The following is a 27928-nucleotide window of genomic DNA, read 5'->3' as shown; positions in this document are numbered from 1 at the left end:
ATATTCATAATGGGAAAAAACTCCATAAAAATATATTTATTTAAGGTGTATTTAAACGTTCTATGTACAAGTACTTTTATGTTAATGTCAAAACTGCCTTTTCTTTGTTTATATTGAACATTTTTTCCAATACAGCTTTAAGTACAATAAAAAAACGTTAAACTTACATTTTCCAATAAATAAAGAAACCCGTAAATAAATAAATAAATAAATAAATGAGTGAGTGTGTGATTGAGTGAGTGTGTGATTGAGTGAGTGAGTGAGAGAGTGAGTGAGTGATGAAGAGAGTAATGGAGAGAGTGAGTGAGTGAGTGAGTGAGTGAATTATACAATTAATTACTGAATTAATTGATTAATGAATGAATTAATAAATATAAAAAAATGAATAAATAAATAAATAACGTTTTAAATGATGATTTTAACAAGTAATTACACCTTTATGCATGACCTATCTATCCACCTACACCACTAATGTTCGCAATAAATTATTCTTTCATCGCGTATTTCTTTCCATGCCCAGGCGCTTGCCAAGATGGTGACCAGGAAGCACCTAGCGGAAGGGCGCGTGTACCCGCCACTAGCGGATATCCGGGAGGTCTCCACAAACATCGCCATCCACCTAGCGGAGTTCGCGTACCGGAACCGCCTGGCGTTCCACTTCCCGGAACCGGCCGACAAGGGAAAGTTCATCCGGTCACACCAGTACAACATCGATTATGAGACTTACGTGCCGACGCTGTATAACTGGCCCGGTCACAACGTTGTATATTACTAACATGGTCAGTTAGATCTGAAATTGCGTGTTTTTTTTTGTTTGTGTTGTTTGTTTGTTTTAATTATCGTCGTGTGCTTTGCAATGTCCACCACATTTTTTGCGAAATAATACTGTATCGGTGTTTTAATGTGAACATCCGTTATTAGAATTGTTTATGCTCTGTTGTATACCGAAACTATGACCCAACATTTATATTATTTGTAAAACTAATCAAACGATCTAAACTGTTTTTCTTTGTTATTTAGCAAGTTTTGCATTCCAATATTCTGCATGGTTAAAAATGCATTTAACAATATACATGTAATTGGTAGTACTATTGACATAAACATAGTACATTTATATTTATTATTTTTATCTTTCACATTTATATGTCTACAAAATAAAACAGTTTAACTTACAAAACTCGATGTTTTTTTGTTATATGCTACTGATACTACTAGTTCACGTGCTTGGGCTTGGGGACAATAGGATCTATATACTATTTTATGCAACCATTATTTGCTTATGTGGTTGTACTGCATCTAAACTAATAATTATCGGTTACTATAACACTTGTTGTTAACATAAAATTGAATTACTTGTGTTAAACCCAAACATTATGTTGTGATTGTCTAATCATATTAAGGTATATGGTCACATGAGCTTTTGTCTTATCAAAATCGATCTTTGCCATTATTGCTCGGATGCCTAGCGTCTAGAAATGGCCTTGGCTAACAGCGTAGACCCAGATGAGACGCCGCATGATGGGCGTCTCATCAGGGTCTACGCTCTTTGCTTAAAGGAATTTCTGTAAGAAAAATTCTAAATATAGAAATAAATATACTAGACATCCCTAATTTTGGAAATTAATTGATCCAATTTAGAAGGATGGGAGAGTCCACTAGGCATAAATGGGTTAATATCGAAGATGTCTAAACGTGTATTGTGATCAAATTGACAAACTACGCTTTTAAGCGGTCATATCAAGGGTTATATAAACACAATTGTATTGTGTTTTTAATAGCTATTACTCATTTGCAAATGCGGCAGTATGTTGCTTATAATAATATAATAATAATAATAATAATAATAATAAAGTAATAATTATAATTATAATGATAATTAATAATTTTAACTAGATCCATCTCTTCGGTATAATTAATTACACTTGAATGTTGTATATTTTATCGAACCTGCTAATTAAATGCACGCATAACCGGGTATATGGACCTTTGAAATGGGAAGATGCCACGAGGCATATGAAAATATGTGTCTTGTTCTGTGAAAACTGGGCGTAATGCATGTGCGTAAAGTGTCGTCGCTTTAATGGTATTTTTCGTTTAAAGGAAGTCCCGTTTTACGAAAATCAAGTTTAAGCGGAAAGTGTCGTCCCTGATTAGTCTGTGCGGACGACACTTTACACAGATGCATTAAGCCCCGTTTTCTCAGAACGCGTGTCATATATTCCATAATGTACAGTTGCACGTTCGATGTTGCCCCGCAAACTCATACAGAGTAGGTATGTCCAAAGGTAAGCGATAATGTTCAAATAGCGAATTATGAGACGATTTTGGGAAGAAAAACCATAATCCGGGCGTAGTTAATTATCGGGAATTCGTCAATGAACTTAAGGTATAATAATTATATAACATTATTTAATTTGAAAATTTATTATATATTATCTTGCAGCACGTTGGTGAAGGGTAAATAGTCCATAAATCTCATCAATGACGCTTAAAGAATTAAGTACTCATGTACATGTTTGTTTAAGTTTTCCAAAAGTAATCTTTAGTTTCAACATAATTAAAAATGGCGACTTTATTTTCGTTCGCACAGGCATCGAAAAACCGGCCGGAATATGTTAAACATGTAAACTAATAAGTATTCTATACTAAAGTTCTTATCGCTAAAACTGTACCTTCTTCTTTGACAGTAACGTCATCACATGCTGACGTAGGCGGTTCCGTTTCCGCATGATTCGCCGACATAACATGCAGCCAAACTTCAGCAGCGGAAGCAGCACCCACCGGCGTCTCTTGTCTGGTTCCAAGCTCAACATATTTTTAGCGCATGCCAGCGAACATCGCGTGTATGGTTCCCATTTTAATAATCGTTTTCTGGATTGTTTCCCCGATTTGCTTTCTTCCATGTTTTTTTTGTTTTGTTTAGAAATAATGTATCTTTAAACTTCATTATTGTATTAAATATGTTATTAACTCGGCATTCGTACAAAATGCTTAGCAAATTTTTTACATATTTTGTTTTAATGTTAGTTTCACATCGAATGTCTATATATGGCTGGGTTGAACGTATACACTGCTGGAAACAAAACACTTTGCTATACGTAACCAATGTTTGGTATCTTATGTTTAACCCATTTATGCCTAGTGAACTCTCCCATCCTTCTAAATTGGATCAATTTATGTCCAAAATTAGCGATGTCTAGTATATTTATTTCTATATTCAGAATATTTCTAACAGAAATTTCTTTATGCAAACAGCGCAGACCCTGATGAGACGCCGCATCAATGCCTTTTTTTCTAGACGCTAGGCATAAATGGGTTAAGGAAGATTACAACACGTATAAAGTAATTCTTTATTCCTTCCAATCAACGATGCACAGTCTGACATTCGATTAAGTTTAATGTATAATGCTGGACTTAGTTGAAACACACAGTGCGGCTTGAATACAAAAGATAACCGTAAATGTTACCTCCAAATATATTCGTATTTGCAAGTTTTAAGATATTCAAACAACTGTAAGTCCGCATTGCTTTGTATGTAAGTAACTAAAAGACATATTCCCCAAAATGTAAACCATCTGCGTGAGTCTCACTATATTTTTTTCTGAGGTCGTAGCTTTTGTTATTACCAATACAAGCAAATTGCAGAATATCTAGCAAACTACACTCTAAGCGTCCCTAATAGGTCGTCTACCTATCATGGGAATTTTCTAAAGGGACAGAATGAACGTATGGGGAGGGAAAACAGTTTTTTTCAATCCAAACACAAATCTTACAATTTTATCGTGTATGCTGTTTTGGTTGCCAGCGTATAAATACGTTAATTCTTGAATATTCTAAAAAACAAGTAAATAAATACTTGTTGGAAACAATAATCAGGGTTTGTCCACAGGCATCATTATAAAAACCACCAAAAAGAACCCACTGCACAACATACCTTACATTGATTTGCATATATTATGCTTACACAATTAACTTTTCGAACTTCAATTATAAACCACAAAAGAACAGAAGAACCGAGCAACGAAAGTTATAGTTTAAGGCCAATGGCTAGAACAATATATCATTTTCGCTGCCCCAGTGTATGGTTAGCTGTTAGATTCTTTTACATAAAGCATATAATCTGCAAATGTAACCCTTTAAAAACGATGGACATCGACCGGACAAGCCGGTGTAAGAGGATTGCTTAGTTCGTCTGCCTGTGGAAGAATGTCATCGATAAACAGGTTGTAATTGTCCTCACTGGTGGTCGATAGCATTCCATTGCTGCGATTTCAGGATTAACAATAGTATATAGGTGTGATGCGGAACGTAACAATAAGATGACGTTTTTCAGTCTATAGGCTTTTCTGTGTAGTAAATGATGATCGACTTACATGCTCAAACATACTAGAGCCGTGCTCTGTGAAAAGGGGGTTTAATGCATGTGCGTAGTGTCGTCCCAGATAAGTCTGTGCAGTCCGCACAGGCTAATCAGGGACGACGCTTTCCGCCTAAACTGAATATTTTCTAACAAGAGACAGAAAATATCATAAAAGCGGAAAGTGTCGTTACTGATTAGCCTTTGCGGACTGCACAGGCTACTCTGGGAGATACATTCCGCACATGCATTAAACCCCCTTTTCACAGAGCCCGGCTCACTTTAGTATCATGAAACATAACATGTTGTGTAAAGAACAATCAATACGAAAATAATAAATAAACGCAATGTAAGCCCATGTTGTCGTAAACTTAATTAAACATCTTGTTACATAAAATGTATTTTACGCCTTTTTGGTGTAAACTCATTTAAACCATAGTTGCGCTCTGGGAAAACAGGTCTTAATGCTTAGAGGATTGAAACGAATTATCTTCTACATGAAAATCTTGCCTATGCGGAAAGTGTCGTCCGATCAGCCCTTGCACACACCACATGCTAATTTGGGACGACACTTTACGCACATGCATTAAGCCCCGTTTTCACAAAGCGTGGCTCAATACATGTGATTTAATTGGTGATAACCGGTATGTTATTTTTGTTCTTTTTTTCCAATTAAAACTATAAAAAAAACGAATAACTTGTCAATGCGTGTACCTTGGCTATGATATAATTCCCCAAACTGAAGAAAACAACTTTGTGTACAACTGTTACGTTTTATTTTGTTGAGTGACAGCACATAACAAACTGTTCTGTTCTAAGTACATTAAAGTGCCTATCAGGTCCCTGTATAATTATACCGTTTGTTCGTTTTTCGCTTTGCATTCGACAAAACGAAACACGAAAATCAACGTTCCTATAGCCGAAAAACAACAACGAAAATATCAAATTGTTTTCTTTTGCAGTTTTCTACCTTTTATATGATTACTTTTGAATACATTAAACGTATTCAGAGAACTATTATAGAGAATAAATAGTCGAGTCTTGGGACAGATCTTGTTGGCTTGTCTAATGAACGAATGAATAGATCTAAAGTAACGTTATATTATGATACCAATGTACATGTCTGCTTTTGTTTCAAATCATTCGATTTGATTTAATGTATAACATCCATTTCAATAACCATTGCACAATATAATATCTTTGGTCATCGAAGCTTGTCTCTTCAAGTAATTAAAACAATCGAATAACCGGTATTATCATTGTATTCATATATGTTAAGCAAATGAAAAAGTTCCACATTGTTGCTAAACATATGAATTGAATTAGTATGGTGACCCAACTGCTCTGAGGTGCACTGCCTAGTGCAGCCCTGTCACGGCACGTCGTGTGCCGTCCGGGCTTCTACACGTCGGGCATCTGACCGGCAGTGTGCTCTCGTACCAGGTGTCCACGCAGGTCTTGTATCCACCCAGTGATTTGCAACAAGTTGCAGATATAGGGTGCGACACTGGTCCTAAATTTATCACTCTATGTCGTGATGATGGGTAGAGCAAATGTTTGTAGCTTTAAGCTATGAGTTGACGCAATCTGTTCTTTTAAAATTTAATCAGCATGTTTATGTTTGGTGCTTCTTTAATTAAGACCAAAATGTGCTTATAACAATTATAAAGTTATTTCAAACCCACAAACAAGGGCTGTTTAAAACCCGCATGACCCCATATTGGCTGTCAGTTGTAGTGGCAGACATTGTGTGAATCCGTTTTTTGTCAATGTGACCTTGACCTTTGACCTAGTGACCTTAAGATCAATAGGGGTCCTCTGCCAGTCATGATCAATGTACCTATGAAGTTTCATTATCCTAAGCCTAAGCGTTCTTGAGTTAGCATCCGGAAACCATTTTACTATTTTGAGTCACGTTGACCTTGAACTTTGACATAGTGACGTGAAAATCAATAGGGGTCATCTGTCATGATCAATGTACCTATGAAGTTTCATGATCCTAGGCCTAAGCATTCTTGAGTTATCATCCGGAAACAATTCTACTGATTGGAGTCACTGTGACCTTGACCTTTGACCTAGTGACCTTAAAATCAATAGGGTTCATCTGTCAGTCATGATCAATGTACCAATGAAGTTTCATGATTCTAGGCCTAAGCGTTCTTATGTTATCTTCCGGAAACCATTTTACTATTTCAAATCACTGTGACCTTGACCTTTGACCTAGTGACCTGAAAATCAATAGGGGTCATCTGCCAGTCATGATCAATGTACCTATGAAGTTTCATGATCCTAGGCCTAAGCGTTTTTGAGTTATCATCCGGAAACCATTTGGTGGACGGACCGACCGACCGTCCGACATGTGCAAAACAATATACCCCCTCTTCTTCGAAAGGGGGCATACTAACAGAAAAATCAATGCTAATTAAGTAATTATAGTCCATTCAATCGAATAACCTATAAGTTACAACTCTCACGTTGTTACAAATTAACCCATTTATGCCTAGTGGACTCTCCCATCCTTCTAAATTGGATCAATTTATTTCCAAAATTAGGGATGTTTAGTATATTTATTTCTATATTGAGAATATTTCTTACAGAAATTTCTGTAAGCAAACAGCGCAGACCCTGATGAGACGCCGCATCATGCGGCGTCTCATCTGGGTCTACGCTGTTTGTCAAGGCCTTTTTTTCTAGACGCTATGCATAAATGGGTTAATAAATTTCGTTTGATAACGTTTGTTTTGTTGCACAGATTTTTCCACTTCGAATGCACTGGATGTGTAGAAAATGAATTTAATAATACGTTTCGACTAATGAATGTACTTAAACATATCACTAAAGCGAACGTGTTCTTGAAGGCGCGTTCCTCTTTCTGGCTCACGGCCCGGACCTGGTCAATCGCCTGGGCCCCGTAAACATCCTTATCCTTTCGTGTCCCGTCACAACCTTCGCATCTTCTGTTCAAAGAACATTTACTCTACACTTATTGAAGAACTAAACTCTGAAACTCATGTTTATTCTTGGCTCAGCAGATCATACACGTTAATCGACCGATATATACGCTTTTGTATACTGATATTCAAGTTGTAAATTTAGGAGACAACCAGGGTCTAAAAAGGAACATTTCAACGCGTGCACGTAGTTTCTCTAAGCTTGACGCATGATATTCGTCTTCTTTATGTAACGTAACGTTCATAAAGTAAACCTTTTAAGCAGCGTTATAATACCATTGGAAGGAAAAATATTTTGTTAGTATTGACTCTACTTAGCATTAAATAAATATTATGTTGTACAAGTAGTTATTTAACAGACACATTCATTAATATTATATCAGTTTTTTTTCTGTTCTTCAAGCGCAAATATAAAACATAAATAAATTCAGGTTTGGTGAAACGTTCTCGTGCAGTTATAAAATGCACCGTGTGTTTGTTCTTTATCGAACTGATCGGAAAGTATTGATTAGAAAGTGCACTTAACCATTTCATAAATATTTATTAATTTTTATTATACCCTACATGTGTTTTGTTTTCAATATTTGCAGTACTAATGAAACTTAAACTTTCTATTGTACGACTTTAAAAGTAAAATAATGCGGTTATTTTGGAAGCCGTCGTTAATCTTTCCTCTTTAAACGTCATGCGGGTATAGAGGGCAATACTAATACAACAATAGCACCGCATAGCGGGTGCCAACGCTCGGCTGTGGGTGCAGTTTTGAAAATGAAAGCTTGTCAGAAGAATAGGAAGAAAGGTAAGTGGCGAGAAGAACTCATCTGAGAGTTTTTATATTAGAGGTCACCGTGACCTTTACCTTTGACCTAGCGACCCAACAATGGCTGTGGCGTGTTAAACTCATCAAGGTGCAGCTTCATATGAAGTTTTTAAAAATGTAGGTGGAAGCACTTTGATTTTAGAGCCAATGTTAAGGTTTTAGCACGACACGGACGGCAGACGTCAGACGGGTGACGACGAGCTGGCTTTGACAATACCTCGGGTAGCCGAGCTAAAGATTGGAATAAGTGGAGGAATCACATTCATTGGAAACCCGACTCTATGTGCCTTTGATAATGGTAACCATCGTTCTCGCAGATTTTAATATACTCTTAGTACATGTAACTGTCTCATTATGTGCCATGTTTAGACGTCCGACCCAGCTCTGCCGTGTGTTATCGTCAATATTACATATCATCCTTTTTTGCTCCACCACTGAATTTTACCTCCGAATCGGCTTTCCGTATATTTACAATTCAATTGATTGCGCAATGTATCTCGAGTGACGTAATTTCTATGTGTGCAAGGCCGCAAAAATAGAACATATTATAGCTGGTTCTGGACTCTCTGGACTCGAACGTGATGGCAAGGATGTACTGAGGCAGTAACCACAGGGCCGCTAAGTTTTTTTATTTAGGAAGCATTTGTTTAGGTTTGGGTTTTTCTCTTAATAGACCATTAACAACCGTTCGCTGCTTGAAGTTCCAGCTGTGATAGATTATGCGATTTGAAAAAGTGTGTGGTCAAATCAAACAATAAACGTACGTGCAAAATCATGCCAACGCACAGTTCACAAACACTTTGTGATTCGTTATTATATGAGCCACGCTCTGGGAAACGGGGCTTAATGCATGTGCAGTCCGCCTAGGCTAATCAGGGACGACACTTAATGCATGTGCAGTACGTCTAGGCTAATCAGGGACGACTGTGCAGTCCGCCTAGGCTAATCAGGGACGACACTTTCCGCTTTTATGGACTCTTTTGTTTTAAGGAAGTTTCTTCTAAACGAAAATCAAGCTCAGGTGGAAAGTGTCGTCAATGGATTAGCCTGTTTGGACGACACAGGCTAATCTGACAAGACGTGTTACGCACATTAATTAAGTCCAGTTTTCATAATACGCGGCCCATATATTGCCTATTGCATATTTGTTAGTAATAGCATCATCGAGATATTAATTCATGATATTTTTTTTAAATGTAATATAATTTAAGTTGTTTCTTATAACCATATAACCTTATTCTACGGATAATTTTTCAATTACACTCGGTCATGGGACAAACTTTACTCCTAAAGATTTTACAAACAGTACCCTATAAAGCACATTTTATTAACGGTTTTCGCCAGAACCCATACGCTAGTGTTTTCGCATGCACCCTTGTTTCCCATACGCTAGTGTTTCCAATATGTTATTGTTTCCCATACGCCCGTTTTTCCCGTACGCCAGTGTATCCAATACGTTTTTTTGCAATACGCCAGTGTTTCCCGTAAATCCGTGTCTCCCTTACGCCAGCGTTTCCTATACGCTATTGATTCCATACGCCAGTGTATCCCTAACGCCTATGTATCCCATACGCCAGGGTTTCACAAACGCCAGTGTTTCCCTTACCTGTATTACCCCTCCGATCGTGTTTCCCTCACCACATTAATCTAATGCCCGTATTCCTCATACGGTAGTGTAACCCATACACGAGTGTTTCCCATACGCCCGGGTTTCCCTCCCCAGGTGCTAAGAAAAGAAGGACGCCATCCAGCGCTGCGTCGACTGCGAGAACTTACGTGGCGCCTGTAGCTCGAACGCATGCCCTGGTCAAGAGGGAAGGCACTTCATCACGTCGACTGGTAGGTGATCTTTTCTCACATAACTTTGCTTATGTACTGGGGAATATAACAGCGATTAAATGCTTGTATGCCAACTACCGTATTTTTAAAGAGCTGCGCTCTGCGAAAACAGGGCTTAATGCATGTTTGTAAATTCTTTATGGTCCGTTCAACGAAACATACTATAAAACCGAAAAGTGTCGTCCCTGATTAATATATACAGACAGCACAGGCTAATCTGGACGATACTTTACGCACATGCATTAAGCCCCGTTTTCCTCGAGGTAGGCTCATATTAATTCAAACGTATATAGTTGGATTAATACTTTGAGTTAAACAAATTTAGTTAAGCAAGTACACTTAATTTACAAATGGCTGGATGGTAAACTTCACAATTATTTAAGCGTTTGAGATTTTTAAAATAAAGTTAATGCAACACATGTTACATTATTAAGTAGACCACTCTGAAATATATTTTGTATAAGAAGTGTGAGCAATTGTTAGTAACCCAAATGCAAAGAGTTCCGACTACGAAATCCGTACATATACGAGCGAACGCCAGACTAGCTTCGGGAGCACGGCGTGGTTCGCATGAGTACGTCGTTCTTCCGACGGTGTCCGAAGCCAGTCTCGCGTTCGCTTGTAAATGTTGAAACTTAAGCTATAAGGAATTGTGAAAATTTATGGGTTAACTTTATTTTATGAAATATTTAGCGAACTATTTGTTGATTTTGAGTATTTGTTTTACTTAAAAATGCTTTGATAATAATTTTACGAAATAATAAAAAAACAAGAGATGTGTTTGTCAGAAACACAACGCCCCCTTATGCGTCGCTTTGATTTTTTTTTAACTTTGGCCTTGAAGGATGACCTTGACCTTTCACCACTCAAAATGTGCAGCTCCATGAGATACATATGCATGCCAAATATCAAGTTGCTACGTTCAATATTGCACAAGGTACGAAGAAGGTTAAAGTTTTGGTTAAAGTTTTTGATTTTTTTTTACCTTTGACCTTGAAGAATGACCTTGACCTTTACCGCTCAAAATGTGCAGCTCCATGAGATACACATGCACGCCAAATATCAAGTTGCTACGTTCAATATTGCAAAAGCTATGAAGACGGTTAAAGTTTTGGGACACACACACACGCACGCACGCACGCACGCACGCACGCACACACACACACACACACACACACACACACACACACACACACAAACACACACACACACACACACATACAATGACAGACAGGCCAAAAACAATATATCCCCGATCTTTCGATCCGGGGGCATAATACATGCAATTACATGTAAGGCACTTTGTTGTGCACACATTTTATTCAATACATTAAATTAAACGTCCATGGATTAATTATGTTCTTTAAAGCCCGTTAGTAAGCCAATGATTGACTGTATATTGTGTGATGTACAGTATATTTGCAAGAAGGGTCTCAGCAATGTCAAAATGACTTAAAAATCTTGAAAGCTACATTTTAAAGGGATCTTTTCACGCTTTGGTAAATTGACAAAATTGAAAAAAGTTGTTTCAGATTAGCAAATTTTCGTTTTAGTTATGATATTTGTGAGGAAACACTTATACTGAACATTTACCATGGTCTAATATAGCGATTATATGCATCTTTTGACGATTTTAAAACCTAAAAATTATAAAGCGTTGCAACGCGAAACGATTGAATTATTTGGAGAGTTCTGTTTTTGTCGTTAAATTTTGTGAAAACTACGAAGATTGCTTATATAAGGTATAAAATACTTCAGATTAATGTGCTCGGCGGAATAGCTTAGTAGGCTAGAGCGTTTTTACTTCAGGACTCTGGCAGGACTCCAGGGGTCACTGGTTCGAAACCTGGTCCGGGCAATGTTCTTTTCCTTTTTTTAATTTTATTCTTAATTTTTTACTGGAGCTTTTACGATCCAATGTTTACATTTATCGATATAAAGCATTTATTGAATAAGTTAAAAAATGCCAAAATCTGTGAAAAGGCCCCACTTCCAAAGTTTTTCAGAGCGATTTATTGTTTACGCATTATTAAATCATAGTCGGATCAATAGCGCGCTAGGAAACTAGGAAAGCAGCGTAGATTAAGAAGAAACGCAAATGTAAAAAAACAACAGCAAAAACGCAATGCAAATTGCATATACAGATAACCATATGCATAGTGTCGGCCATAATTGTAAGCCTGCCAAAACATGATGCCACTGTAAAAACGCCACAGGCAAAATTATATACGTCACTATGTATCATTACACAAATCATGCGCATTAAAAACCTCAGACATGATTCTTATTTGAAAACAGATTTAACATAAACTGTAAAGAGAAGTATACAAATGTTTTATTTTGAAAATGTCATCTTAAGTTAAAACATCTGTACAATTTAATAACAAGAGGGCCTGAAAGGCCCAAAGTCGCTCTTCTGAGAGAAAAAGAAATTATCTGTTTTTTGCAGCCCAAGATATCAATGGAACAAATGTTCTAACCAAGTTTCATGAAGAATGAACAACAAATGGCCCCCTTGCGGCCATGTATTTTAACAGACCTGAACCATTTTGAACTCGTCCAAGATATCATTGTGACAAATCTTCTGACAAAGTTTCATGGCGATCCGACAATAAATGTGGCCGCTATAGTGTTAACAAGGCAAATATTCATGACGCACAACGGAAGACAGACAATTGACATAAGGTGATTGCAAAAGTTAACCATGAGCAAATAATATTATGCTCATTAAGATTGTCACCATGTTTGAAGATGATATTAAAACTAATTGAGTAAACTAAATCAAGATATGATAACAACATTTGCACTCAGCAAGTGTCATTCAGATTGAACTAAAATGTGACTAAAAGTATTCACAATGTTTCACTTTAAACAAATGTAGACATACACAAAACTACCACCACCCTGAGAGCCTTGTTTATAAACAAACATGAACTATTTTCAGACTCACCTTGCAATTATATTTCCAATTAAAAAATCAATAAATCCGTTTTAAAACACAAATCTTTAGTAATTTGGGTTATTGTATTAAACAATAAAACCCAGTTTATTTTAGCAGAAATGTGGACTCTTCAAGGGAGAGTATCTTGAGCATACTAGTATGTTGATGAATAAAGAGTTCTCTCAAATTCCTGAGTAAGAGTTACTGCCCATTCTTTAAATAGTAAGTTCTGAGATCACTTACTTTCTGGCATTGGATTCAAAGGCTTAAACCTACAGAAAAAAATCGAAATTAAACAATCTACATTAATCTGCAGAGATATTTCTTAGTAATACCAATTCTTTAAGTACAAGAAGTACCATAATTCTGCTAAATTGCAGGTGAGAGTTATGGAAGTGACCTCACACAATGACCCAGAACAAAGTTGTGAAGTGTCAATTAAATACCTGTAGTAGGAAAAGTAATTAGGAGATTTTATTCTTACCAAAACATTCAGCTCACGCTAACATTAGTATGAGTAATATAGGTTGGACTCTTCAGTGAATAGTTGGGCTATTGAGCTATGAGAAATTAATTGGGCAATTTGCTCTGCAAAATAACCGTAAAGACTTCAGACTCACCCATAGCTTGTTTGCCCATAGCACACTGGTACGTGTTGCGTGGGGACTGGTTGTGGTGGGGGAAGGGGATCAGGCCTGCACACACACCCAGGATGGTGAATGGCTCAATCTCCAGGTGAGTTGTGGACCTGTGACATGTAGTAGAGAGGGAAAATGAGAATTGTTCTGGGAAAACTGGGCTGAATGCATGTGTGTAAAGTGTTGTCCCAGATTATTCTGTGCAGTGCGCAAAGGCTAATCAGGGACGACAATTTCTGCATTCGTGGAATCTTTTAAAGGAAGTCTATTATAAATGAAATCAAGTTTAAGGGGTACATTTCCTCACGGATTTTTGCAAAGGCTAATCTGGGACAACACTTTATGCACATGGATAAAGCACAGTTTTCGTAGAACAAGGCTAAAATGTCAATTAGCCAAAATTCTTCAAAGATCAAGGTAAAAATTCCTCTCTTTACAGTCACCTACACCACAAGGAAGCAAACATATTAAAGTTTGTAAAAAACCTGGTAATATGTTAAATAAGAGTTTACTCAACAAAATGTTATAAATAAAGTATACATAGAAAAAAATATATCAAAGGGCAATTATTCTACACAAATTAGTCACTGCCTTATTTTCTGTCAATAAGAATGGCCTTAATTTTGCAATAATTCTTTCCTTTTAAATAAACTACGTGTTAAATGTGTTCAATGGTAAGCAATATCTGCTCAGACATTAAAAACAATCAAAGAATATATACAAAGTAGTACAAAAAGATACATAATTTTGTTTCTTAAATATAAAAATAGTTGAAAATATAAACAAGAGATGTGTTTGTCAGAAACACTATGCCCCCTATTGCGCCGCTTTGAAGCCATATATTTGACCTTTGACCTTGAAGGATGACCTTGACCTTTCACCACTCAAAATGTGCAGCTCCACGCGATAGACATGCATGCCAAATATCAAGTTGCTATCTTCAATATTTCAAAACTTATCGCAAAACTTGAACCAATGTTAAAGTTTTGAGGTTAAAGTTTTGGGACAGAATGACAGACAGACAGAATGACAGACAGGCCAAAAACAATATACCCCCGGTCATTTGATTCGGGGGCATAAAAATCAAAACGTCCCCCAAAATTACGTACTTTACATTAACCAAAACATAAAGGTTTTAGCCGTAAAGTTTAACCAATATCTTTCAAACCTTTCGAGACGAAATGAGTCCACCCAGTGTCTGGACACACATGCATTCCAATCTGCTAACATTATGATCTGAATCTCATAAACAGCTTTGCGCTATGAGTCAGTCATTTTTCAGTCATTTGCGTATTTACCTTTAGAAACTCCACCAGACCCTACATATTTATATAAGCCGCGCTCTGGGAATACCAGGCTTAATGCAGTTGTCTCCCATGTCTTCCCAGATTAGCCAGTGAAGTCTCCACAAACTAATAAGGGAGGACACTTTCTGCCTAAAATAGATTTCTATTAAGAAGAGACCTCCTTTCAAGGAAAATTACCATTACGATTAAACGCAAAGTGTGGTCCCTGATTAGCCTGTGCAGACTGCACAGGCTACTCTGTGCAACACTTTACCCTCACTCCACTCACGGTGTGATCTCCTTCTCATAGAGAGCAATGAGGCAGTCGTTCTCTTCATTGACGTCAAGATACTCCACGAGACCCTCCTTGAGGAAATCTTCAAAGCAGCGGAAGCCCTGGTTGAGCTCCTGAATGTGCTGGTTGGTCACCTGGGGCTTGCACTTCGTCACGATGATGTATGTTCTAAAATGAACATGAGTAACAAGAATATGAGTCTGACCATGTTTCCAGAGAACCCATCTTTAGACGATGCACATTATTGGGAAGCATAAGTCAGTTTTAATGATATGAGCTTCGCTCTGGGAAAATGGGGTTTAGTGCATGTCTGTAACGTGGAGTTTTAGATTAGTCTGTGCAGTCTGCCATAACTGGATAACTGGACTTTTGCTAAGAAGGGACTTCATTTAAAGAAAAATATCATAAAAGCAGAAAGTGTAGTGTAGATTAGCCTGTTACATTTGGCAAATTTGGGACAACACTTTTCATAAATGCATTAAGCCCCATTTTCCCAGAGCGAGGCTCATGTAAGTTAAACTGATCAATGCATCCCACTTATGAGCAATGTCTATAGACCAGTACATTGTAAACAGGGGAAAAGAAAACAAGCGAATAAATACAATACTAATAAAATAACAATTATACTGTGAGAGATCAATGGACAAGGGCTACCTGCAGGGCTCAAAATTAACACTCGCACACTCGCAAAATGTGAGTGAAAGATAAAGATTGCAAGTTAAGTTTTAAGTCACTAGTATTTTTTGCGAGTAAAGAAGTAGTGAAACAAAAGAGTAATATTGCTAAATGCGCTCGACGTCGTGAACGCTTAACCGTAGGTCAATTGATAGAACGTCTGAATACCTGTATGCTTAAGCGCGCACCTTGTATGTAGACTGGTATACTTATAGTAAAGATACCCGGATGGTATTGGTACACAGAACGTAAAACATTCGATTATTCACACGCGTTCATTGAACAGACATGGCATCGAAGCGAAAAATAACTAGTTTCTTTTAATTTGCCCACAGACAGAAATAACAATACGAAATATAAAGCAAATTTAACCGTTAAGTTAGAACAAAAAAATACGGAAATTAAATCCTTCTACGAAAATAGTGAAACACTGGGAAAAAGAACTTAAAATAAAACTAAAATTTGCAAGAATGTTTTTGATTTTGCGAGTTAGTATTAAAGCTGCTCGCAATGTCTTGCAAGTAGAAAAAAGGTAAAATTCCAGCCCTTGCTACCTATATGCATATGACCCTTTGATAAAAGAAGCTGCATCAAACGTTTCATGTTAATTGGAGTACCCATATTAGTACCAAAGATCTTAATTGACAATGGTTATGTTCTATCTGTAACAAATTGACATAACTGCATAATTATATTCTGGGCGTGAGTACCAAACAAGGCCGTACTTGAGTATTTATGCATGAATCATTCCAAAATACCCTATACAAAATATTCTTGAGCGTCAAAATTTGTATTCTTGCATTTGGGGTATGCATGTATTTGGGATGTATGTTGTTTGCAGCTTTTTATTAAAAGGGAAATTGCATTAGAATAGTCTCTTGATTGTCATGTTTAATTTGCATACTGTTTCCTAGTCTAATGTAACTCGCAGTCTGTTTAGGTTTTATCCTGTGTGCAGCTCATCAGTATCTAAGGGGTGGAAATGAACCTCTATTGTTCACTTTAATTTGATTTTCAAGGGATTACAAACATGTGATAGTGCATATTTGAGTGATGAAGTGGTTAATCCAACGCCGGTATATACAAAACTAAAGACTCTGCCAGCATCTGAGGATATGTACACACATCTGTGGGCAGATGGAGACAAACTCACTGATGTAGCCTGCACGCCTCATCAGTCTAAAGGTCCTCACCAGGCGCTTGTAGTTACAGATGACACCAAGAATATTACCTGCAAAATGTTTTTTTTCAATTTCCCTGAGTGTTCAATAAGTTTTGAAAATCTGTTTGATACCCATATTTCTTACTTAGGTAAATCCTTGTTCAGCTCAATAATGTTGTATCACATGGTATATACAATATTCTTTACAGCACTCTGATTATACATTCATTATGAATCATTAAACAAACTACTTTCTAATTAAACAACATTTCAGCAAGCATTTTTAAAACAATTTCATGAGTACGGGACCCATTCTGAAAGTTCTAAAATAAATCCACTGCTTGATAATGAAAATACTCACCATTAAGGAACACAGTGAAGACGTATTTGCTGGTGATTTCAGCGCCACTCAGAAGCTGGATGTCTTCCACGCCGAGGTTGAACGCCAGGCGGATGATCGGGCCCTCGTCATGGTCTGTGGTGATGTGGGTCATCAAGGCAAGGTTCTTTACAAGCCCGCAAGCCTGAAACAAGGCCTCGTGTGAGCCTCGTTTATGGAAATCTGGGCCTTAAGCATGAGTGTCAAGTGTCATCCCAGATTAGCCTGTGCTCTCTGCACCGCTTATCATGGACAACGCTTTCCACCTTAACTGGATTTTTGTTTAAATGGGACAGAACATGTTGTTTCTGATTAGCCTGTGCAGACTGAACAGGCTATAGTGGGATGACACTGTAGACACATGTAAAAATTGGGCTTGGCTCTTTTTGGACTTTTGAACAAAGATATTCTTTGAAAAAAAGTTTGTAGAGAACCACGATACTACATGTGTGTCAACCTTGTGGTTTCAGAGCAAACTATTCTACAAAAGTTATATTGCTTCATAAGTCTATATAAATAATTTGACCCCAAATGTGTCTGCATTTATGACCAAAGGATAATTATTTGATGAAACTATGTAGATTACCAGTATATAATGTTACATATCAAATATAACACATTTGGATGTTCTAGTTTCTGAGATGTAAGTCAATAGCAGCAATAAGGTTTTAGAAATACTTAGCTGTAAAGGGGCATAACTTTTGTAATTTCTTATGCAGGGTGATATATAAATATCAAAATTCTTATCATCAGAAACAATCTCTTAAAGTTTTCAAGTTTAAATGTTGTACATTGATAAGTGCAGAAGAACTCCTGCTGACAAGTTTGTTTCAATTTTAATTTCTAATGAAAGAGGATAAAAATCACACGTGCACAACCTTATATGTTTGAAAATTTTCCCATTTTGTAACTGGTTACATAAGCAGGTTTGTAAAACTAGACCAACTAGATTGTGTGTATGTTACCTCCCCTTCTGGTGTGTCAGATGGGCACAGCATTCCCCACTGTGAGGGCTGTAGGGACCTGGGTCCACTCACTTTACGCGTCTTTTCAAACTGTAACACATTACAAATCATTAATTACAATGTTAAAACATCTTTCAATAACTGGAAAAAATACAAGAAATCTGGGAACAACTCACTATATTCATTTCATGCAACATTATCACACAGCATTTACTATGGCTGAATTCATTCAATTTGGCTGAATTCATTTAATGTATAAATACAAATCTTTACAATGACAACGTCAACATACTTTGATGGCAGAACATTTTAACTTTCACTTATATCTACACGTGCTGGCCATCAAAATATGCAGTTTCCTTCAATGACATTTACACAAATATTCTTGCATATTTTCTTTTCTTACCTCAAGAGTGTCTTTGATCACAAAACCAAGACAATAGCACTTGAAGAGAAGCCATACACTTAACTCGTAATTTTTACATACAAGCTGCACAGGCTAATCAGGGGTGAAACATTCCGATTTTATTGCATTTTTCCTTTAAATGAAGTATCTTCTTAGCAAAAATTCACTTTAGGCGGAAAGTGTCGTTCCTGATTAGCCTGTGTGGACTGCCTGGGTTTTTCAAAGCAAGGCTCAATTTGTTGTTGCCGACATTTTACCTGTGACGAGATCCTGGTCATCATGCCAAGTGCTGAGATGTAGGAGAGACGTGTGAGGACCTGAGTGACACCTGCACGGTCCATCCTGAATCACTTGATCGTCCAGTTACCCTGGGAAGAAGATCTCGCTATTGTGACCCACGCTCTGTGAAATCAGGGCTTAATGCATGTGCGTAGTGTTGTCCCACATTAGCCTGTGCAGTCCACAGTGCAGACTGCACATGTTTATCTGGGACGACACTTTATGCATATGCATTAAGCCCCATTTCATAGAGCCTGGTTCATTTTGTTTCATGTTTTATTTTATACATTATCACTTCTATATCACTTTATTGTGTGAAAATGTGTATTTTGCATGGAAGGTACATACAATAAGTAGAGTCCATTTAGAAATATTCAGAAAAATGTGCTATTTTATGTATTAAATTATTAAATATGGTATGGGAAACAAATATTGAGCATTATTTCTGTAATGGTAAGTGGGAAAAATATTTTGACAGTCTGCATCAACAAGACATGAGCACAGATGCGGATACATTTGGTTTTCTCAAAATTTGATTACGTCACAAACAGGCTGTTTATGGCCCAATTTGACCTTTGTTCTCTGAGTGGGACCTTGACCTTTAAGGCAATCAGACATGCCATACCCTGTCTACTCATGTAGTCATTTGTGGCAAGTTATTTTTAAATTTCATGATGGATCACAAAGTTACAGACCAGACAAGCTGTTAAATGACCAATTTGACAATTGACCTCTAGGAGCGACCTTGACCTTTGAGGTAGGGAGAAAAGTGTTACATGAGACCTGTCTCCTTATGATGGATTGCATTTTAGCCCGGTTATTTTTAAGTCCATGAACATATTGAAAATTTATGGCTGAGACAGGAAACTTAGAACAGACTGAAAGATGAACTCATGGACAGTGCAACTGCAGTTTGCTGCATTGTTAGTGTGAAGCTTATGTGCATAAATAAACCAACGTTTATTTGACAACATTTATTTATGAATGCAAACATGATGAAAGCAAGAATTAAAGCTCACAATAGCTCTCAGGTCTCATGTCAAATATTAAGCCAGAAGGAAAAAGAAATCAGGAAGAAAATAGATATATATTTCTCCTTTCTCACACACTGTAGATATTACCTGAACAAAGCCGTTTGTAATCTGGTCCTGACGCATATGCTTCACGATGTCAAACTGGGCCGCTCTGGGTTTGGGGATCGTTACATCTGCTATCTTCTTCAGCTGTAAACATGATTTATAATATGAGCCCCTCACAGGGAAAACTGGGCTTAATGCATGTGCGTAAATAGTCGCACCAATTAAGCAGTGCAGTCTGCACAGGTTTATAAAGGACGACACTTTCGGCTCTTATGGAAATTGTTGTTAAATAAAGGAAGTCTCTTCTTACAAAAAATCCAGTTTAGGCAAAAGTTTTCTCCCTAATAAGCTGAGCGACACTTAACACACATGTATTGAGCTCAGTTTTCTAGGCTCATATACAAACAACATAAATTTAATAATATACCATATACCACTTCATAAATATTAACATATTACAGTAAACAGATTTGAAATACATCAAGAAAGGAAAATAAGAATATAGAATATTATTAGACACATCAATTTTATTTATATTATTTCCATTTGTATCCAAAAAGATTGTTGATTTTTGGAAGGGCACACCCACCAGAGTGTGATAATTCGTCGAGTATTAGACAGATAATTCTGTGTATGACAATCTCAATTATCCAACAGTTTCTTATAACTTACTATATATGTTACTTGATGATTATCAAACTTAATTCAACATATTTGTTTTGGATGCAATGTTACATTTAGAGAACTTTAAAAATAAGTAAATACTATATAAAGACAGGAAAAATCTTTTCAGGTTAATTCGTTTTAATGCGTTAAATTTCTTAAACCAACATACACATATGTTAACAAATCTTGATATTTTATACAGACCATACAGACACGAAACGACAACAAAACATTTTATTATGAAACTGTCATAACAACGACCCCAAAATCCCTGTCTAATACTTTGCGTGTTATGTCACTGTCTGATAAAACAATTTCAGACTCACCCACATTTTAAATTTACATGCAGTGTTGACTGGTTCTTAAGTCAATCCCACTTGAAACTATTTTCTGTAAGAATTTGATTCAAAAGTAAACAAATCAAGGATTAGGATCAGAGGTGTAAAACTGGTTGATTAAAGAGGGACATCATGATTTCTGATGAGAAAATAAGTCAATAGTTAAAACAATTCACATACTTAAAATAGTACCTGAATAAATTAGAAAATGTTTCATTCAACAATTACAATCTTAACAATTTACTGTAAAAGAAAGATCATGTGCATGTTTAAATGCATAATTTAAGTCTTACATGTACCTTGAAATCCACATTCCACAAGAATCCACACTGTGATAATGTGTCAATCCTTTTTAAACCATTATTTTCAATTAGCCTCAAATAAATAGATTAAAACTAAACTTTATGATGATATGAGCCATTTTCTGGGAAAAAGAGCTTAAATATAGTTTTGTCCCAGATTAACCTATGCAGTCCACATCAGGGAAGACGCTTTCCACTTTTATGGAATTTTTTGTTTTAAGGAAGCCTCTTCTTAACCAAAATCCAGTTCTCTTCTGCTTTAAGGCAGAAAGTGTTGTCCCTGATTAGCCTGTGCAAACTGCACAATCTAATCTGGGAAGACTCTTTCCGTACAAACATTTAGCGCCATTTTCCAATAGCGAGCCTTAATTACAATGAATGACTAATTTTCATACATGCACATGAGATAGGATGACCCCATGTAAGACATCTCTCGCCTCGTCTACTTTTGTCTCATTTGGACCGCCCCACATACGACGTTGCGGATACGGTTGCCAATGTATTTCAATGCCTGAGAGAAACAAGTGCACAAACACATTGATTTAAGATTTTAAACGTATTTCAATCCCTGTCATATAATTATGATGAAACATCAATTGTTAAGGTTGCCATTTCAAAGTACCTTAATTCTTGCTGAAATGATTACATACCTATTTTTAGAGAGTTTTTTACACTAAACTCATTTCCTGAATTTCCTCTTCATTATTGATTTTACAATTGGTTTAACCCTTTTAATTGTAGCTTAATTTCATTGATAGCCTCAGACTCATTAAAACGCTCTTGGGTTCGTTTCCCGGGCCTAGTACCCGTACTTGATGTCTGTTGGATCTAAACAATGTTTCTTAGGGGTGATCTAACCAAAGACCTCCCAGTTGCTAAGCGGACACCATTTCCATGACACCACGGCGACTGTAACAATTTGATTTTACAGTTACAATTACATGTGCTGTTGGTTTCATCAAAAGGTCCATAGCTCTGAAACTATTCAGACTCAACATTAATCTCCTTACTACACTATTAATCTCTTTACTACACTATTAATCTCCTTACTACACTATAAATCTCCTTACTACACTAACGCAATTGATAATAATTTAAATTAATCATTTAAATATGGACCATGCTCTGTGAAAAGGGGATTTAATGCTTGTTCCTTAAGTGTTGTCCCTAATCTGGGACAACATTTTACACACATGCTTAAACACCCTTTTTACAAAGCACGGTCCATATCATATTACATGTACAGAATGTTACTATCAGTTAGACATCCCAAGGCTGGCATCATACAAGTAAAAAAAGCAATGAACTGTTAAAAATAAAGAAGAAAACCATACAGTGTGATTGTATAATAACTTTTAAAAAAACAACAACATTTATTTAGCGATAGTATTGTTAGATTTTTTTTAATACGATGTTACAGTTAAAATATATAGCAAATTTGATATCTTATACGGATTAGGTAGGAAATTTTGACTTTTGGTACCAATCGTTTGCATTGAGAGCATTCCAAAGTCAATTAACCCTTTCCCTCTCAGAAGCAAAGTGGAAATGGCTATGTGCAAACAGCATAAAACCAGAACAGCCTGCAAGTATCTTGCTGTTTGCTGCCCATCATAATCTAATGGTTGGAAATGAAGCCTTAAACATTTGAATCTAGTAAGTCTTTAAAAAATTAAAATTTCTGAGGGACTACAAATGCGCCAAAATATGTACATTGTATCTAAGTGGAAAAGGGTTAAAGGTCAGTGTGCATGAAAGATTCAGGCTGTGGCTGTATATTTCCAAACATCCTCATGTTACTGGCTTAAACTTTAAACCTATACATGGATTGTAAAACATTTTTTACTGTCTAGAAATTCTTTATTTTCATCTTTCTATCATTATCAGTTGTGTGGAGTGAACAGGCTAATCTTTAACGGTGATTTCAAAGGGAAAAGTAAGCCAACAAAAGCTTACCTTTGCAATACAGGATTAGGACAAGTATATAAACAAAAGAAGATAACTACTTGACAGCATTATGTACTTGTCGTCTTTAAAATTATAAATGATTAAAAATGTGATCCCAGTTTAATAATTTTTATTGTGAGTGTTTTATGTGTTGATTGTCATGTATTGCACTGGAATCAGTCAATTGCTGTTTAAATAAATAAGAAGTAGATGGTATTTTTTTTTATCTCCTGATAATATTTATGAAGTGCCTTGCATGCATATTGAAAATAAAGAACATTCAACAACAATGTATTAAGAATTCAGCAATGATGATTAAGCTGTACACAACCCATTGTAAGACGTCATCAAGCTAGTCATGAAGAATGCCAAAGATTGCAATATGGTACCAATGTGCTCAATATGTCATTAACACATCATTATAAAGTAAGATTGGAGTAATAAAAGTTAATACCAGGTAAGGTTACACATTAAAGCACTCTTTAAACAGCAGCAATCCAAGACTACCGGTACTCTTAGTCTTAATTCTAAGAACAGATTAGTGAAAATATGACAAGGGACTGTATTCATCAACCAATTCTAAGACTTATTAGTTATATCTAAAAATAAAGAAGATTCTTTGAATTGCAAGGTACTAAAACTCACTGAAAATCAAGTCTAGCATGGCTGTTAACACTTTTATTTGTATAATTCTACTTGACCAACATTATGTTAACCCTTTCCCACTCAGAGGCAAAGTGAAAATGGCTATGTGCTAACAGTATAAAACCAGAACAGCCTGCCAGTAACTTGCAGTCGGTTCAGATTTTATGCTGTTTGCTGCGCATCAGTATCTAAGGGTTGGAAGTGAAGCCTTTAAAACTTGAATTTAGTAAGAAAGGACATGCGTCAAAATATGTATCTAAACTGTTATGTACTAAAACTCATTTAAAATCAAGTCCAACATGGCAATTAACACATTTATTTGTATAATTCTTCTTTAACAATGGTATGTTAATAAAATACGCACCATTTTAGCATGTATATGGGCGCACTCTGAAGAATATTTATGGAGTCTATTCTTTAATTTTACCGCTAAGTATGGGATCTTGAATACAGCTGTATTTACATCTGCGTTGATGAAGTAGTTGAACGAGTCTATGTGTTGCTTGACAAGCCCCTTCACCTTCAGAAATGATGATAGCAGCTTCCATTTCTCCTCCAAAGTTGAGCGTAAAGTTAATATGAAAATTTGAAGTAAAAACGATTTAAGATTTGACCATTTGACCTAGTAGTTGGACGCTGGTGACCTTAATTCAACCTGAGCCTAGATATTGTCAAGATAAACATTCAGTGATTCTGGCAAAATCTCATTATAATTTAGTGATGAATCTCTAAAGTGGTAACAAGGTTTTATTATAAGATTTTACCTGGTGATCTGGTTTTTGAACAAACATGACCCAGATTTAAAATCAGCCTAGTCATTTTAAATATTCTGACCAAGTTTCATGATTAGATAAAAAAATGTGGCCTACTGAACGGTTACAAGATTTGTTCCTACTAAAATTTGACTGAGTAATGTTTTTTAGGTTGCATGCAAATGATATTACGTCCGTAGGCTGCCATTCGGGTCAATTTAATGTGTTTTTGAAGTTTATTCATCGCTTTCCTTACTTGGTAACGAACAACATCTGTTTAGTGATGTGCACGGAATCTCTGCTCAGAACTGTGATTGTATTTATGAAGGGGTGCATTATGGAGTACGTTTATATGGGCTTACCATTGAAATTGCTCTGGCTTGTTTAGTTTAAGTTTAAGACTTATTTATTATTAGGGGCTGGCAGCTATTTCAGACATTAAACAGCGCATAATTATGTATACACCAGCTGCACAACTGTATGCGAAAAAGGTAAATCAGTATATTATAACTTACTTGCGTAGCATAGTCCGAAAAATGCAACATCATTATTTAAAATTCAAGATATAATGACAACTGAGCTGTTTAACTGTAAGAAAAAAAAACTGTAAACTATTTTTTTTAATGAAAATGAAACAATGACCAAGATTCAAACTCGGCCTTGATATTGTCTTCACACTATAACGTTTAGAAACCAGACAACTATTGCTATTGGTTATTCATAAATCGATGATAGTAGTCATTATAAAGATTATGTTACAGGCCGCTGTTAGTAGCAGGTTTAATGCAAATGATGAGAAAGGGAGATTTTCCTGAAAAATCGTCTGGTGTATTTTTACCAATGATAGACATAGACCCATGTGATATGTTACGTATTTACACTACATTATCCTTTGTCAGCAAGCATGCATGCGAGAATGAACAACCTGCTATCGTTACCTTTGATCAGCGATTGTATGAAAAGCGGTCCAACTTATGTGCCATGAAAATGACACAAGTCGCGTCAAAGGTATTCTCGTGTGATTGGGTGGTTTTTATTGTATTATGACTGACCTTGGTTGTATCGGTCAGCATATGTCAGGCTCAAATTGAAATTAGTTATTGGAGACAGTATTCTGCCTGTAATGAATCAAGAAACGAACTTGTTGATTTGTACGAGAAGCTTGTTTTTGGTCAAATTGACTTAAATCCGTCTACAGCAATAGAATTTTAGATGAAATGTACACATCCTTCCAAAAATATACACTAGTAATTTCAAAAAATCCAACAGCTGCACTTTGGCTACAATATTTTGAAATGGTTAACCTTTTAAGAATAAACATTTAACACAGCAGACGTAGGAGTGGATTCGTAAGGAATCAACACATGACCCAGCAAATTTTGGTTGGGCAAAAGTACAGGACAATCTCGTACCTATAAAGACCGATATCCAGGTTGCTCCTGAAAACTGTTCAACATAATCTGGTGTGAATGTAAGCAGAATTGTGACTCGAAAAGGTGCACATGTATGAAAACTGGAATCGAATGCTCCACTGCTTGCGATGAATGTAAGGGTACAAGTTGTTCGAACAGCACACAATTCATAAACTCGGATTTGGAATAGTTTTGTTGAAAGACAAAGATTACTAAACTACATAACAGAAGCATTGGCACTTTTGTTTAAACTCAGGATCAGTTTTGAAGAAAACATGCCAAACAATTGGGTCATTTTCAAGAATGAACCGAAAGGCATATACAATTTCTCTGACGACTGTTAGTTTGGATCTATGGTGTTGAAACTCTTTTGTATATGGTTGATTAGATATTCTTGTTTACGATTTTGTGCTGTGTTCTTGTAAATAATGTATTATGTGCATGTTGCAATGAGTTCTTGTAGATATATTATTTTTGGTCATTTAATATTGAGAGTTGTACAGTACACTATAAAATAGTATGATACCTTTCAAACGGATAATACATCCAGGAATGTAACAATATTTCAAGTTAGACTGCATGAACTGCACTGACTTGTAAATTTAACAGACTGAGGTCTTATTTTGGGTAATTGGGTATCGCATTTCTATCCACCCCCAAATAAGGTAAACTTAAAAACGAATGATCTTTAATTACAAAGTCTTGTTTTTATTACATTTTTTACACTGGATTTATACGTCTCTGAAAACAATAATGACTTAAAGCAGACAATCAAAGTATTGTTATAAAATGAGAAATTACTTATAATAAGTCAATAATCCTTTTGTAACAATGTTTTCGGGTGATAGAACAATCTACTTAAAGTTCATGCCCACAAAAGGCAGATATTTGCTTTGTTTAATTAAATAAAGCGTCTGCCAAAATTTGCAGCATGTTATAATGAGTTAGAGCAATGATTTAATATATATTTATACAAGTGTTCCGCGGTCGGAGACATATGCCCCCCCCATAACGTGGCCTTGACCGTGACCTTGACCTTTGTCCTAGTGACATGAAAATCAATAGAGGTCATCTGCCAGTCATGATCATTGTGCCTATGACGTTTCATGATCCTAGGCCGAAGCATTCTTGAGTTATCATCCGGAAAACATTTGGTGGACGGACCGCCAGACGGACCGACAGACCGACCGACATGTGCAAAACAATATGCCCCATCTTCTTCGAAGGGGGGCATAATAAGCGAAATATAGTAAAAGCATACGTTTACTTGTACACACCATAGAGATTCTTTTGGATAAAAAAAAACTTATTTAATAAAAAAAAGACATTATATTTACGTTCACTGGGCATTGTCTAATTTGTAGATACTGAAATACCCCACCCACTTTTTAACTATTGCTTGGTCAATAACTAATAATTTGACAATTTTAAGTTTGCTTAATAAACTTAAAAATGCATAAGTATTGTTTAGTTTATTAATTCAAAACATAGGGCAGCTACAATTGCAGATTTGAAAACATAAAACAGACCAAGCACAATCATCAATTATGTGATTGAGTATATTTTTTTGTAATTTCTCCCGTACAGACACTAACTACAACTTATATTTTTTTAGTTTTCCCCTCATAAGATTCTTCTAGACTTTTGATATGTTTAAGAGTGAGGGTTGAAGTATCAAAATCAGTCATCATACTTTCTGTTGCAATTTGTATGAGGTTAAGCCTGTTTTTGTGCTAGATTGACTGGACGCACCCCATTTACTTTGTGATGGGATGGGACTAATTAAGTGTTTAG

General features: G+C 36.1%; 2 pseudogenes; one reads left to right on the top strand and one right to left on the bottom strand.

Annotated features, from left to right (window-relative positions):
• Positions 1-1177, top strand: part of LOC127852182 (NADP-dependent malic enzyme-like) — a 30277-nt pseudogene extending 29100 nt beyond the window's left edge.
• An 8191-nt stretch (positions 1178-9368) lies between these two features.
• Positions 9369-26912, bottom strand: LOC127852193 (DNA-directed RNA polymerase III subunit RPC2-like; annotated as a pseudogene).
• Between the last annotated feature and the right edge of the window lie 1016 nt (positions 26913-27928).

Source organism: Dreissena polymorpha, chromosome 12, assembly GCF_020536995.1.
Source record: "Dreissena polymorpha isolate Duluth1 chromosome 12, UMN_Dpol_1.0, whole genome shotgun sequence".
Classification (NCBI taxonomy): Eukaryota; Metazoa; Mollusca; class Bivalvia; order Myida; family Dreissenidae; genus Dreissena; species Dreissena polymorpha.
Note: the sequence above shows the minus strand (reverse complement) of the source record. Positions and strands in the feature narration are given on the sequence as shown.